This window comes from Ranitomeya variabilis, chromosome 5 (genome assembly GCF_051348905.1).
Source record: "Ranitomeya variabilis isolate aRanVar5 chromosome 5, aRanVar5.hap1, whole genome shotgun sequence".
NCBI lineage: Eukaryota > Metazoa > Chordata > Amphibia > Anura > Dendrobatidae > Ranitomeya > Ranitomeya variabilis.
This window is the reverse complement of record NC_135236.1, coordinates 560,836,282-560,853,302: the sequence shown is the minus strand read 5'-3', so window position 1 is coordinate 560,853,302 and position 17,021 is coordinate 560,836,282.

Below are 17,021 nucleotides of genomic sequence, written 5' to 3'. Positions count from 1 at the left end.
AGAGGGAAATGACATACACAGAAATGAAATCAGTTTTCAGCAAAGGAGGCCAATACTAAACTTGATAGACAGAGAGAAAAGGATACTGTGCGGTCAGTATTAAAAACTACAAAAATCCACGCAGAGTTTACAAAAATGAACTCCACACCGACTCACGGTGTGGAGGGGCAAATCTGCTTCCCAGAGCTTCCAGCTAGCCTAAATATGACATAGTGACAAGCTGGACAAAAGGAGACATATTTACAAGCAATAATGTCCAAAGCAAATGGACAAACAAGAACTAGCAGAACTTATCTTTTGCTGACAAGGACAGGCCATATGAGAAATCCAAGAAGAGAACCAAATCCAACCTAAGACATTGACAGCTGGCATGAACTAAAGCCCAGAGCAGGTTTAAATAACAAACCCAGGCAAGGCAATCAGTGATGGCAGCTGCTACAGCTACCTAACGGAGCAGCAGTTCCACTCGAAACCACCAGAGGGAGCCCAAGGGCAGAACTCACAAAAATACCATTAGCAACCACAGGAGGGAGCTCCAGAACGGAATTCACAACAGTACCCCCCCTTGAGGAGGGGTCACCGAACCCTCACCAGAGCTCCCAGGCCGATCAGGACGAGCCAAATGGAAAGCACGAACCAAATCGGTAGCATGAACATCGGAGGCAACAACCCAAGAATTATCCTCCTGGCCATAACCCTTCCATTTGACCAGATACTGAAGCTTCCGTCTCGAAAAACGAGAATCCAAAATCTTCACCACATATTCCAATTCCCCCTCAACCAACACCGGAGCAGGAGGATCAACGGAGGGAACCATAGGTACCACATATCTCCGCAACAAGGATCTATGGAACACATTATGAATGGAAAAAGAAGCTGGAAGGGCCAAACGAAAAGACACCGGATTGATAATTTCAGAAATCTTATAAGGCCCAATAAAGCAAGGCTTGAACTTAGGGGAAGAAACCTTCATAGGAACATGACGAGAAGACAACCAGACCAAATCCCCCACACGAAGCCGGGGACCAACACACCGACGACGGTTAGCAAAACGTTGAGCCTTTTCCTGAGACAACGTCAAATTGTCCACCACATGAGTCCAAATTTGCTGCAACCTGTCCACCACAGAATCCACACCAGGACAGTCAGAAGGCTCAAGCTGCCCTGAAGAAAAACGAGGATGAAAACCAAAGTTACAAAAAAAAGGCGAAACCAAGGTAGCAGAACTAGCCCGATTATTAAGGGCAAACTCGGCCAACGGCAAAAAGGTCACCCAATCATCCTGATCAGCAGACACGAAGCATCTCAAATAGGTTTCCAAGGTCTGATTGGTTCGCTCCGTTTGGCCATTTGTCTGAGGATGGAATGCTGAAGAAAAAGACAAATCAATGCCCATTCTAGCACAAAAGAACCGCCAAAACCTAGAAACGAACTGGGAACCTCTATCAGACACAATATTCTCCGGAATACCATGCAAACGGACCACATGCTGAAAAAATAATGGAACCAAATCAGAGGAGGAAGGCAACTTAGGCAACGGTACCAAATGGACCATCTTAGAAAACCGGTCACAAACCACCCAGATGACAGACATCTTCTGAGAAACAGGAAGATCAGAAATAAAATCCATGGAAATATGCGTCCAGGGCCTCTCAGGAATAGGCAAAGGCAAAAGCAACCCACTGGCACGGGAACAGCAAGGCTTAGCCCGAGCACAGGTCCCACAGGACTGCACAAACGAACGCACATCCCGCGACAAGGAAGGCCACCAAAAGGACCTAGCCACCAAATCTCTGGTACCGAAAATCCCAGGGTGATCAGCCAACACTGAACAATGAACCTCAGAAATTACCCTGCTAGTCCATCTATCAGGAACAAACAGTTTCCCCACTGGACAGCGGTCAGGTTTATCAGCCTGAAACTCCTGAAGTACCCGCCGCAAATCAGGGGAGATGGCAGAAAGAATCACCCCCTCCTTGAGAATCCCAGCCGGCTCAAGAACTCCCGGACAATCAGGCAAAAAACTCCTAGAAAGGGCATCAGCCTTTCTGCTCTAGTCAAAATCCTATCACATTGTATAGGCTCAGGACTCTGCTCAGAGGACACTGCCATATGGTGCACAACCTTGCGCTCGCGCAGGCGCCGATCAATCTGAATGGCCAAAGACATTGACTCATTCAGACCAGCAGGCGTGGGAAACCCCACCATAACATCTTTAAGGGCTTCAGAAAGACCCTTTCGGAAAATCGCTGCCAGGGCATACTCATTCCATTTTGTGAGCACAGACCACTTTCTAAATTTCTGGCAGTATACTTCTGCCGCTTCCTGGCCCTGACACAGAGCCAGCAAAGTTTTTTCTGCCTGATCCACTGAATTACGCTCGTCATACAGCAATCCGAGCGCTTGAAAAAATGCGTCAATATTGAGCAATGCAGGATTTCCTGGCTCAAGGGAGAATGCCCAGTCCTGCGGGTCGCCACGCAGCAAAGAAATAACAATCTTCACCTGCTGAATGGGGTCACCAGAGGAACGGGGTCTCAGAGCAAAAAACAGTCTGCAATTATTTTTAAAGTTCAAAAATTTTGATCTATCCCCAGAAAATAAATCAGGAATAGGAATTCTAGGCTCTAATACCGGAGTCTGGACAACATAATCTTGGATACTCTGTACCCTTGCAGCGAGTTGATCCACGCGCAAGGACAGACCCTGATCCTCCATATCAGCACCAAAATCCTGAACCACCCAGAGATTAAGGGGAAAAAAAAAGACAAAACAAGCTACAAAGGAAAAAAAATGACTCAGAACTTTCTTTTCCCTCTTTTGAGATGCATTTAACACATTGTGGGCCAGCTGTACTGTTATGACCTGGTGGTTAAGAGGCCACACTGATATGACCTGGTGGCTAAAACGCAACATGGGACGAGCTCTGAGGAGGTGGTATCTCTACTGACCGCAATCCCTAATCCTAACAACAACACTAGTAATAGCCGTGGGATGTTCCTGACTCTCCCTAGACACCTCTTCACAGCCTAAGAATTAACTACCCCTAAAGAAGGAAATAGAAAGCTATCTTGCCTCAGAGAAAACCCCAAAAGGAAAGATAGCCCCCCACGAATATTGACTGTGAGTGGAGAGGGAAATGACATACACAGTAATGAAATCAGTTTTCAGCAAAGGAGGCCAATACTAAACTTGATAGACAGAGAGAAAAGGATACTGTGCGGTCAGTATTAAAAACTACAAAAATCCACGCAGAGTTTACAAAAATGAACTCCACACCGACTCACGGTGTGGAGGGGCAAATCTGCTTCCCAGAGCTTCCAGCTAGCCTGAATATGACATAGTGACAAGCTGGACAAAAGGAGACATATTTACAAGCAATAATGTCCAAAGCAAATGGACAAACAAGAACTAGCAGAACTTATCTTTTGCTGACAAGGACAGGCCATATGAGAAATCCAAGGAGAGAACCAAATCCAACCTAAGACATTGACAGCTGGCATGAACTAAAGCCCAGAGCAGGTTTAAATAACAAACCCAGGCAAGGCGATCAGTGATGGCAGCTGCTACAGCTACCTAACGGAGCAGCAGTTCCACTCGAAACCACCAGAGGGAGCCCAAGGGCAGAACTCACAAAAATACCATTAGCAACCACAGGAGGGAGCTCCAGAACGGAATTCACAACAAGCACCGTGGGAAAAAGTCAGTGATGAGGTCACCACAGTTAAGCTCAGTGACTTCACTGCAGATCACAGTGAGAAATTCTCATGTACAGATTCCCCACAACAGCAAGTGCCAGTCCCATATATCCCATAGAAATGGGGGCAAGCCCCAGATATCCCACAACAGTGTGTGCCAGCCACTTATAACCTACAACAGTGAATTCCAGTCCAAGATACCCTTGGGCATTGGATATCCTGAACCCATGTACAAAAATCGCTGGCTGGTGTGTAACTAGTGGCTGTAAGGGTTGCAGTCACACATTGAACGGAGAGCCCAGGGGGACCCAAAAGGTCCGTTTTGTCAATATGAGAAGACCAATACTATAAAAGACATTTGATAGTTGGGGGCAGGGCCGTATCGATTGCAGTCGCAGGGGGGCTATTTTTAGCTAGGTGTCCAATCGTTTATTTTTAGCTGGATGTGTTACCTGCTTCCCGCCCTGCAATACCTGTATATGTCACCGGCCTGTCAGAGGGCAGCATTGCAGGTGACATCAGGCCATCGCCAATGCTGTTACTGCTTTGCACCACGTCCCCCAGCTGATGGCGGAGGAATAAGGAGTTGCTTGTTGTGGGAGTGAGGACAGATGAGTGGCATGTTTCTTTTCTACTTTCTATGTGAAGAGGATCATGAAGCCATGATGGGGACATTATAAGTATAAGGGGGCCAGAATGGGGACATTATAAGTACAGTAGTTGCCAAAATTGTGGATACACTTCAAATTTTGTAATTTTTTTAAAGTTTTTAGCATGCAATCATACAAAGTGTTTATAACAATAACTAGATGGAGGCCCAATGCTATCTCATCGGGAGGCCGGTAATGTCACGATGGGGGCAAGCTTTGCAGCGTTGAGAATCTCTCCCCCCCATGTGCTCACCCACCTATCTACTCTCTCTTTCCCCATGTGCTGACTTCTCCTGTCTGTGCTCTATTCTTTGTCCTGTCTACCCCATGTGCTATCCCCCTTGTCTGCTGTCTCTCTCCTTCCTGTGCTGTGTCTCCTCTCAAAGACAATACTGACATTACAGCAGGAGATCGCAGAGGATACATTCTGTGAGGTAAAATATTGTTTAAAAACAGTCCGTGAAATATTTTACAAAATAAATCCTCTGTGATCCCCTGCTGTAATGTCGGTATTGTCTTTTGCTTTCTTCCCTGCCCAGGAGATGTGGTATGCTCCGTACACGGTCAGACTCAGACAATTTTTTTAATTAACTTTCGCTTGTGGGAAACCCCTTTAATGTGACCGGCTTTCTCTGCCTGTAGACACGTCGCGCATCTGCCGCCGGGATCAGCCGAATGATTCACTGCACCTGTGTGGAATTCGCGCAGGTGTAGTAATTCAGACCGCCGCCATCTTTGTGCAGACAGATAGCAGCAGTCACATTAAAACTGCGCATGCACTCCTCCTGTACAAAGATGGCGGCAGTCAGTGAATCACTCGGCTGATCCCAGCGGCGGCGTGTTCGCAACGGTGTTCCGCTGGTGGTACCGCGCAAGAGGCTGTATACGGTGTATACAGTGTGTGTGTGTTGCGTACGGCGTATACAGTGTGTGTGTGGTGCGCATGGCGTATACAGTGTGTGTGTGTGTGCTCCGCTGGTGGTATTGCGCAAGAGGCTGCGTACGGTGTATACAGTGTGTGTGTGTGGTGCGTACGGCATATACAGTGTGTGTGTGTGTGTGGTGCTATGGTTGTGCACTGCTTCCATTGTGATCCATGCATAAGTATAGCATTCCAATTCACATGTAGCTAGTGAAAAAATATTAAACAGCCTGCTGTATCGCACCTTGTAATTTAGTGCTGTGGTGAAATATAACTATCTGCAGACCTAAGGCACATTAAAAAAAAAAAGTTATAATTTTTTATGTTGCTAAGTATGAAACAGCCTGCTGTATCCCACGTAGTCATTTTGTGGCGGTCATAGTACCTGTCTGCAGACCTAAGGCACATTAAAAAAAATATAATTTTTCAGTTGCAAAAAGTTAGGAAACCCACTGTATCACACTTTGTCATTTGTTTGGGTTGAAATTAAGCTGTAGAGGCCTGATCCAGAGACCGCAAACAAATTCTTCTATTATTAACATCATACAGTAAGAGACCTGACTTGAAAAATAGTTTGTAGCATCTAGTGTGTTATAGAGGCCTGATACATAGAAATACATAGCCCCCCCCCCAAAAAAAAACCCCCAAATTTCTTCTGTTACTAATGTCATACAGTAAGGGACCTACCTTTAAAAAGAGTTTGTAGCATCTAGTGTGTTATAGAAGCCTGATCCATAGGCCACAAAAAAATTATTCTTTTATTAACGTCATACAGTAAGGGACCTGAGTTTAAAAAGAGTTTGTAGCATCTAGTGTGTTATAGAAGCCTGATCCATAGGCCACAAAAAAAAATATTCTTTTATTAACGTCATACAGTAAGGGACTTGAGTTTAAAAAGAGTTTGTAGCATCTAGTGTGTTATAGAATCCTGATCCATAGGCCACAAAAACAATTATTCTTTTATTAACGTCATACAGTAAGGGACCTGAGTTTAAAAAGAGTTTGTAGCATCTAGTGTGTTATAGAGGCCTGATACATAGGCCACAAATTTGCCATTATTTTTCTAACAAACCTGTGCCTGCACTACACCAGCATGTCGCAGATAACATCACCCATTCCTTCACAAAATCTCTGTTTGCCAGGGTGCATTTCACCACAGACACTTGGACGAGTAAGCATGGGCAAGGGCGTTACATCTTGCTGACTCTGGTGGCTGTGGGGACAGGTGCTGCTCCACAAGTCTTGGAATCCCCAAGGCATGCAGGCCAAACTTCTACATTTAACACTTCCTCCACTGCTTCTGCCTCCTCTATCTCCTCTAGGGCCTTCACCTGCGCCCTCAACTTCTGCCTGAACGAGACGCTTTCCGACAGTGCATAGCGAACCCCCACCACCTGCATACTACACAACCAGGGCTCACCGCAATCAGGCAGTCTTAAAATTGATATGCCTTGGAGATCGCAATCATACAGCTGAAGAGTTGTGGACAGCTCTCCAGGCTGAATTTGATCAATGGCTGTCTCCGCTGAACCTGCATCCAGGGAAGGCTGTGTTTGATAACGGTGCAAAGCTGGTGGCAGCCCTACAGGAAGGCAAGCTCACACATGTGCCTTGCATGGCTCACGTCCTCATCCTAGTGGTGCAGCATTTTCTCAGCCACTATCCTGGCCTGGGTGACCTGCTCCAGAAAGCACGTAAGCTGTGTGCTCATTTCCACTGTTCACACCCCTCTGCTCATCGACTTGCATTGATGCAGAGGTCTTTGTCCATGCCAGTTAACAGGTTGATATGCGATGTGAATTCCACTCTGCACATGTTGCAGCGCCTGTGGCAGCAGCCACTAGCCCTGACGCAGTGTGTCATGCCGCATAGCATGAGCCAACACAGTATGTAAGTGGCGCATATCATGTTTACAGAATGGGCACAGATTAAGGACCTTTGCACCCTTCTGCACAGTTTTGAAATGGCTACTAAGATGGTTAGCGCTGATGATGCCGTCATCAGCATCACTATTCCGGTTATTTATTTGCTGGAGCAGACTTTGAATAGCCTGCGGGAGGAGATGGTGGTCTCAAAAGAAGAGGAGGAAGCAGAGGAGACTGTGGAAGGGATAGCATTCTCTCGAATTTCAAGACCAAGGGAGGGTGGAGGGTGGATCGATGGGGGCTGGTGATGATAACAGACAAACTTATCGAAGGTGCAAGATGCGAGGAACAAATGGAGGAGGAAGAGGTGATGGTCGAGCAACTGTCAGATGAAGATAATAATCCTCATTCTGTTGTTCGGGGTTGGCGGAAGGGGATGGAGAAAACAAGCCACATTGTTACCCAGCCACCAACACAGCATGGGCTCGGACCTCATGGTAGAGCCCAACATATGTGCCTTCTTGCTGCACTATCTGCAACGTCATGCCCATAAAAAAATGATTAGGAACAATGATGAGTACTGGGTTGCCACTTTATTAGATCCACTTTATAAAACCAAATATTGCAAGATGATTCCCACCCTAGAAAGGGACTTGTGAATGCTGAAGTATCGATACATGCTCTTATACAACCTTAAGAGAGCCTTTCCTCAAGACAGCAAGACAGCATTCAGCTCGAGACTTCCAACCTTTGACCCAATAATTCGTCAACGCCAAAAGATTAGCAGCAGCAGTTGTGGAAGTGGAAAAAGCAATTTCAGTGAGTCATTTAATACTTTTTTATACCAATTCGTGCACCAGCACAACAGAGTCCAAGTCTTACACATGGTGAACGAATGGAGAGGATGGTGCAGGAGTATCTAGAACTAAATATCAATACCATCAGGGAGGACCCTTTCACATTTTGGTCTTCCAAAATGGAGGAGTGGCCTGAGCTTGCCTCTCATATCTTGGAGGTTTTATTGTGCCTGGCAGCCAGCGTTCTCTCAGGATGTGTCTTCAGCACTGCTGGTGGTGTCCTGATGGATAAGCGCATACAGTTGTCCCCTGAAAGTGTTGACTGCCTAACTTTCATTAAGATGAATAAGTCATGGATCTCAAAGGACTTTTGCACCCCAATCGCAGACTGTACAGACAAGGTGATATTGCATTGTTAGTGTGATGCATTAATATCACATAACTGCACTCTGTGATATCTTTAGTGTTGCTTCTGTGGTTGCTGCTGCTGATGTTAACACAAATTTGTGGAAATGTGACCAGTCGTGGTTGGTCTACATCTGCTGTGTTAGCTGAAGTGGAAGACGTGTCGGTCCCAATTATACTATTTCTATTCTCGTGAAAGTTATTATGGTGTCAAGCCCTCATTTTTTAAAGTGTGAACACTCCAAGCTGGGTGTCCATCTGCTGTATAGGATGCAGTGAAAGACCTGTTGGTCCCTATTCTACTATTTCTACTGTGTTGAAATTGATGCCACTTTGGTGGTGTATGCCAATAATTTTTGGAAACGTGAACACTCCTGGTTGGGTGTCCATCTGCTGGATTGGGTTGGAGTGTGAATATAAAATGGACAGGGAGTCTTTCCAGGATTACACTTAACTCCCGGGATTCTCTCCACGGACAGAGTCAGTATTCTACAGTCTCTGATATTCTTTCTGTACTGGTTGTCTCTCTGGTCCAGGATTCGCAGCATTAAGGTCTCCTTGTGTTGTGATGGGGGAATCCCTATATAGGGGTACACCTTGCCCGGTGCTCCACTACGTGGTACAGTGTCATGATCCAGAGGGTCCTCCCCTCAGGCACCTTTTCCCTTTTTGTTAAACTTCCTTTAATAAATATCTGGTTTTATGAAGCTCATTCTCCTGTCTCTTGAATATCGGGTATACAGCTACCACTGCACCATTAGTGGTCTAGTGAGTCCACTATACATCTTCACGCCCTGTGGGCTTAACAACAATGCTCATAGTGACACAATCTTGAGAACTTTTAATTAACCTCTGTCTGAGGTGGAGTTATCTAATCCATGTGGGCTTCTCATTGTTTGATGTTCGCCTGGTATCTCGGTTCCATCTTATCTTGGAAGCTGGCCACTGGAAGGGCATGGTGAAACTAGAGTAAAGGTACCGTCACACTAAACGATATCGCTAGCGATCCGTGACGTTGCAGCGTCCTGGATAGCGATATCGTTGTGTTTGACACGCAGCAGCGATCAGGATCCTGCTGTGATATCGCTGGTCGTTGATTAAAGTTCAGAACTTTATTTGGTCGTCAGATCGCCGTGTATCGTTGTCTTTGACAGCAAAAGCAACGATACCAGCGATGTTTTACAATGGTAACCAGGGTAAATATCGGGTTACTAAGTGCAGGGCCGCGCTTAGTAACCCGATGTTTACCCTGGTTACCAGTGTAAAATGTAAAAAAACAAACAGTACATACTCACCTTCGCGTCCCCCGCCGTCCGCTTCCTGCACTGACTGAGCGCTGGCCGTAAAGTGAAAGCACAGCACAGCGGTGACGTCACCGCTCTGCTGTTAGGGCCGGCACTCAGTCAGTGCAGGAAGCGGACGCCGGGGGACGCGAAGGTGAGTATGTAGTGTTTGTTTTTTTACATTTTACACTGGTAACCAGGGTAAACATCGGGTTACTAAGCGCGGCCCTGCGCTTAGCAACCCGATGTTTACCCTGGTTACCCAGGGACCTCGGCATCGTTGGTCGCTGGAGAGCGGTCCGTGTGACAGCTCTCCAGCGACCAAACAGCGACACTGCAGCGATCGGCATCGTTGTCTGTATCGCTGCAGCGTCGCTTAGTGTGACGGTACCTTTACACAGTGTAAATCACTATATAAGGCCAGAGAAACAAAACCAAGAGAAGCAAAAAGTTGGGTACCTGTATATGTGTACAGTGTTGTGATACTTGCATAAGTGGGAACGCCCGTGCAGTGTTGTGAACTTGCCAGGGGTTCTGTTGTGAATTCTGCTTTTGGGTTCCCTCCGGTGGTAGTAGGTGGTAATGCAGTTGTCCCTGGGTTGCAGTCCTGGTCAGGTGTGTCTGCTGATTGCAGTTCTGACTGGGGTATTTAGGTGTGCAGGATTCATTAGTCCTTGCCAGTTGTCAATTGTTGTTGGGAGGTGTTGGACCTCTGCCTGGTTCCTCCTGTCATTCTGCCAAATCAGCAAAGATAAGTGTCTGGGTTTTTTTTCCTGTGGCACACATGCTGTGTGCTTCACAATTCAGTGCTATTCTTTGTGTTTTCTTGTCCAGCTTAGATTGTGTCAGTATTTTCTCAGTCTTGCTGGATTCTCTGGAGTGGCAGATATACATTCCATGTCTTTAGTTAGATTGTGGAACTTTTTGTATTATCTGTTGTGGATATTTTTGGAAGGGTTTTAATACTGACCGCCTAGTAATCTGTCCTATCCTTTCCTATTTAGCTAGAGTGGCCTCTTTTGCTAAATCCTGTTTTCTACCTGCGTGTGTCTATTCTTCTCCTACTCACAGTCATTATTCGTGGGGTGCTGCCTATCCTTTGGGGGTCTGCTCTGAGGCAAGATAGCATTCCTATTTCCATCTATAGGGGTATTTAGTCCTCCGGCTGTGTCGAGGTGTCTAGGGTTTGTTAGGCACACCCCACGGCTACTTCTAGTTGCGGTGTTAGTTCAGGATTTGCGGTCAGTACAGGTTCCACCGACTCCAGAGAAAGTTTTCATGCGGCTCCAAGGTCACCGCATCATAACAGTACAACTGTCCAATAATGAGTTAAATGCATCTCAGAAGAAGGGAAGAAAGGTGTTGAGCCATTTTTTTTTTCTGCAGTCTGTTTTGTCTTCTCTTCCCTCTTTATTTATGGGTGGCTGAGGATTCTTGTGCCAGCATGGATGTTCAGGAATTAGCTTCTCGTGTAGACCAGCTTGCTGCTAGGGTACAGGATATTTCTGATTATATTGTTCAGACTCCTGCTTTAGAGCCGAAGATTCCAACTCCTGATTTGTTTTTTGGTGATAGGTCCAAATTTTGGGGTTTTAAAAACAATTGTAAACTGTTTTTTGCTCTGAGACCGCGATCCTCCGGTGATTCCATTCAGCAGGTTAAAATTGTCATCTCCCTGCTGCGTGGCGATCCACAGGATTGGGCATTTTCCCTGGAATCTGGGAATTCGGCCTTGCTTAATGTAGATTCCATTTTTCAGGCTTTAGGATTATTATATGATGAACCGAATTCTGTGGATCAAGCGGAGAAAACCTTGTTGGCCCTGTCTCAGGGTCAAGAGGTGGCAGAATTGTATTGTCAGAAATTTAGAAAATGGTCTGTGTTGACTAAATGGAATGATGATGCTTTGGCGGCAATTTTCAGAAAGGGTCTTTCTGAATCCGTTAAAGATGTTATGGTGGGGTTTCCCACGCCTTCCGGTCTGAGTGATTCTATGTCTCTGGCCATTCAGATTGATCGGCGTTTGCGGGAGCGTCAAACTGTGCGCGCTGTGATATCAAGGTATCATTTTATTCAGCTTTCTATGAGGTACATGCCCATATAGATTGTTTAAGATGGTTTATCCTACTGACTGATTCCCTTTAAGTGGGTCTCCCATTCAGGTCCCAGAAACATGAGTAACCTGCTCATGAGCTGCGCTCTAATATCAATAAGTATTAAAAGGCATGGTCACTGTACCTTTATTTAAACAGATATGATGGGGGCATGATTTTGCGTACACTCACTATTATATAGCTGTAACCTGTTCACAACCTGCTCTTGTTAGTGCAGTTTTCTCTCACAGTCTGCAGAGCTCTCCTGTCCATACAATTACTGGTGATAGTGGAGTATGTGATCTGACCTGTCCATAAACCTCAACCAATTGAACTCCTCAAATGGGAAACTTGCTTTTCAATTGGAGGAAGGTGATGCATAGGTTTGGTCACATACTCCTCCACCAGCAGCCATTTTATGGACAAGAGCGCTATATAGTCTGTAAGGAAAGCTGCAGTAGCAAAAGCAGGAGAACCTGTCATACATATAAATTAGTAAGTGCCACAATATCATGTCCCCAGCACGTCAAATAAAGATAAAGTGGCCTATCCCTTTAACTCACAAATCAGTATATAGTGAAGGTAGTTCCAGTTTGTTAACCTTCTGCCACTTTGCTGTGGAGATCTGTTGTCTTAAGTTATATATTTCCCATGTAGCTGAATTGCTCAGTAAAATATTGAAAGCTGTCAACTTCTGCACTCTGTCTTCTGCAAATCCCAAAAATCTACTTTCTGGATTTCTTCCCATTAGGCACTTATCTTCCAGCAGGTGAAAGCTTGGAAAGCTCTGCAATAAGAAAATGATTTGTGGAAAATGAGATTCATTGGAGAGTAGCAACAAATAATGTTTAGGAATCCAAGTGGGAGATTGATGATACAAATAAACCTGAAAGATATCCAAATTCTTGGGTAAAGTTCTATGCACAGACGTGAACTGTTGGACCAACCAAGTACCGTTATACCTTTAATGAAGAAATTACAACATTCCTAAGAGACGGCAGTGGTAATTTCATTGTGTGCGCCTTTATTTTGGTAAACGTTACTGAGATAACCCTTTGCCAAGTCAAAACAGTACAGATCATTGATCATAACTAACTCCAGGGCCCAATAAGTCGTTTTACCGTCTGAAAGTTTGACCTCGATAATGTGCTTTTGCTACCAATACCATTCAGTAAAAATGCATTAACACTACATGAGTATCATGACCGAGCCTATAAATGCTTGTTTCACTAGAGCCATGCAATCTAATCAGGCTGTTGATCACTCACTGAGCGATCAAAAAGCTTCATTCATTTGGTCAAATGATTTTGATTTACCCATACGATCATTGTTCTTGGCAGCACATTATCCTGTGTAAACAGAACCCGCGCTGTCATGAATAATGGCAGCCTGTGTTCACTAAACCACTTATTACAGATCTGAAGCACAGTTTGCCTGTGTAAATATCAAGAGTGGTTGTTAGCGACACAAAATCGGCTAATTAAATGCACCCTTAGGGAGTTATTGGGAGCTTTCTCTTGGCTATTAACGATCAAAATACTATTAGGTGCAAACAGTTTACTATATACTATCAAACATTTAATGGGTTTCTTCAGCATGTACATTTTCTTACATATCATATTGACACCTCAGAAAAGGACATTGGTGAGTAGGGTTGAGCGACTTTCATTTTTTTAAGATCGAGTCGGGTTTTGCGAAACCCGACTTTGTCCAGAGTCGAGTCGAGTGCAGTCGGCCGATTATCGCTAAAAGTCGGGGATCGACCGAAACACGAAACCCAATGCAAGTCAATGGGGAAGCATAGTCGGCAGTGAGTGGAGGCCAGGAAAACACCTACAGTGCCCATTTTAATGCCAAAAACATCCATTCTTGTTTCTGAAGCTTGTCAATCTTAATTAACTTTATAATAATAGTTGGGCATAGGAAATTGGGGGTCATTTGGCAAAAGTTGTGGGGGGAGTAGGACTGGCTCAAGTTTTTCGTTGGCCCAGGAAATGCGGACTACGTCACGGCGGTGTTGCAGGGAGAGGTAAGTATTTCAACGTTGCAAGTGCTGTGATCCTGAGCAAGCAGGGGGGGGCCCACTCGTTCGCATTGGCACTGGCACAGGGCCCCTCAAAGTACGGCGGTGTGTTTGCATGGCGGGGGCCCCTCCCACCAGCAGCGTCACTTTTGCGAACTCTGAGGGGCCCTGTGCCAGTGACGTGGCCAACGAGTATGCCCCCCCACCTGATGAAGGAACCTGCACTTTCATCTGCACCTTCCTCTTTGTCCCTGTGTAAGATGGTATAACATGCGGGAAGGGGAACCTTACTTTCAGCAGGGTCAGATTCTGGCTGTGTAGAGTACAAGGGGAATGTAGTGGTCTAGGTCAATGTACCAGCAGACTCATCTAGCAGTGGCTGGGCAATGGGCAGGATGAGGAGGAAACAGATATAGGGCCAAAGAATAAAGTAGGCTAAATGCAGTTCAAAATTGGTAACAGGACTAAACAGGCGGCATTGCTTTGTTCAGTGGAGTAGCAAACCCAAGAGCAGCAGACACTGTTTCAAGGGCCTAACCACACTAGTAGGCCAAATGCAGTTTAATATCTGATAGTATAGGCCGAAAGCCAGAATGTGGAAGCTCCGCTTTGTTCAGTTGAGGACAACACCAGGGAGGGGCAGACACCGTTAGTAGGCCGTAACAGCCAATTTTTTTTAAAAAACAGCAGTTAATAAGAGGCAGAAGGTAGAAGCTCAGCTTTATTCAGTTGAGGACAACACCAGGCAGGGGCAGACACCTTTAGTAGGCCGGAACAGCCAATTTTTTAAAAAAAACAGCAGTTAATAAGAGGCAGAAGGTAGAAGCTCAGCTTTACTCAGTTGAGGACAACAACAGGCAGGGGCAGACACCGTTAGTAGGCCGGAACCACCATTTTTTTTTTAAAAACAGCAGTTAATAAGAGGCAGAAGGTAGAAGCTCAGCTTTATTCAGTTGAGGACAACACCAGGCAGGGGCAGACACCGTTAGTAGGCCGGAACCACCATTTTTTTTAAAAAAACAGCAGTTAATAAGAGGCAGAAGGTAGAAGCTCAGCTTTATTCAGTTGAGGACAACACCAGGCAGGGGCAGACACCTTTAGTAGGCCGTAACAGCCAATTTTTTTTAAAAAACAGCAGTTAATAAGAGGCAGAAGGTAGAAGCTCAGCTTTATTCAGTTGAGGACAACACCAGGCAGGGGCAGACACCTTTAGTAGGCCGGAACAGCCAATTTCATTTTTAAAAATCGTAATTTGGAACAGAAGGTTGAAGCACAGCTTTATTCAGTTGCAGCTTCTTGGCAATAATATAAAGAAGACGCGACAGGACAACACTCGGTGGATGCCATATCTGTGTTTTCAATGGAAAAAACCTTTCAGTTAACTACTTGCAGGAGAAAGTTTTTGTAGCTGGTGGCCAATTTTTGTACTGTACCAGTTTTTTGTTGTATGTTTGGAACAGAAGGTTGAAGCACAGCTTTATTCAGTTGAGGACAACACCAGGCAGGGGCAGACACCTTTAGTAGGCCGGAACAGCCAATTTTTTTAAAAAACAGCAGTTAATAAGAGGCAGAAGGTAGAAGCTCAGCTTTACTCAGTTGAGGACAACACCAGGCAGGGGCAGACACCGTTAGTAGGCCGGAACCACCATTTTTTTAAAAAAACAGCAGTTAATCAGAGCCAGAAGGTAGAAGCTCAGCTTTATTCAGTTGAGGACAACACCAGGCAGGGGCAGACACCGTTAGTAGGCCGGAACCACCATTTTTTTAAAAAAACAGCAGTTAATAAGAGGCAGAAGGTAGAAGCTCAGCTTTATTCAGTTGAGGACAACACCAGGCAGGGGCAGACACCTTTAGTAGGCCGGAACAGCCAATTTCATTTTTAAAAATCGTAATTTGGAACAGAAGGTTGAAGCACAGCTTTATTCAGTTGCAGCTTCTTGGCAATAATATAAAGAAGACGCGACAGGACAACACTCGGTGGATGCCATATCTGTGTTTTCAATGGAAAAAAACCTTTCAGTTAACTACTTGCAGGAGAAAGTTTTTGTAGCTGGTGGCCAATTTTTGTACTGTACCAGTTTTTTGTTGTATGTTTGGAACAGAAGGTTGAAGCACAGCTTTATTCAGTTGAGGACAACACCAGGCAGGGGCAGACACCTTTAGTAGGCCGGAACCACCATTTTTTTTTAAAAACAGCAGTTAATAAGAGGCAGAAGGTAGAAGCTCAGCTTTATTCAGTTGAGGACAACACCAGGCAGGGGCAGACACCGTTAGTAGGCCGGAACCACCATTTTTTTAAAAAACAGCAGTTAATAAGAGGCAGAAGGTAGAAGCTCAGCTTTATTCAGTTGAGGACAACATGAATTAGGGACTGCAGACAGACTTAGCAGGCTGTCCCCTGTGTGGACCATGCATCCAATACATTAACCCATTGAGCCACAAAGGACACATAACCTTCCGTGGCCATGCCTACAGGTCCATGTGTCTGTTGTCAGGTGTACCTTTGGACTCACAGATTGACAGAATGCAAGGACAATGCGGTCTTTAACATGCTGGTGGAGGGGTGGGATGGCTTTTCTCGCAAAAGAATTGTCAACTGGGTAGCTCATAGCGTGGTACATCGTAGTCCATCCTGGCTTTATTAATATTAAATAAAATAAAAAAAATAGGCTCTATGCACTGTAAAATAGGTTCCAGGGGTACACGGGCAGCAGTGGTCTGGTCAGTGGAGGCCTAGTGGAAGGAGGGACCGCAGACAGGCTTCGAAGGCCTAACATAATAAAATGGGCTGGCTGTAGGCACTTTATAATTGGTTCCAGGGGTACACGGGCAGCAGTGGTCTGGTCAGTGGAGGCCTAGTGGAAGGAGGGACCGCAGACAGGCTTCGAAGGCCTAACATAATAAAATGGGCTGGCTGTAGGCACTGTAAAATAGGTTCCAGGGGTACACGGGCAGCAGTGGTCTGGTCAGTGGAGGCCTAGTGGAAGGAGGGACCGCAGACAGGCTTCGAAGGCCTAACATAATAAAATGGGCTGGCTGTAGGCACTGTAAAATAGGTTCCAGGGGTACACGGGCAGCAGTGGTCTGGTCAGTGGAGGCCTAGTGGAAGGAGGGACCGCAGACAGGCTTCGAAGGCCTAACATAATAAAATGGGCTGGCTGTAGGCACTGTAAAATAGGTTCCAGGGGTACACGGGCAGCAGTGGTCTGGTCAGTGGAGGCCTAGTGGAAGGAGGGACCGCAGACAGGCTTCGAAGGCCTAACATAAAAAAATGAGCTGGCTGTA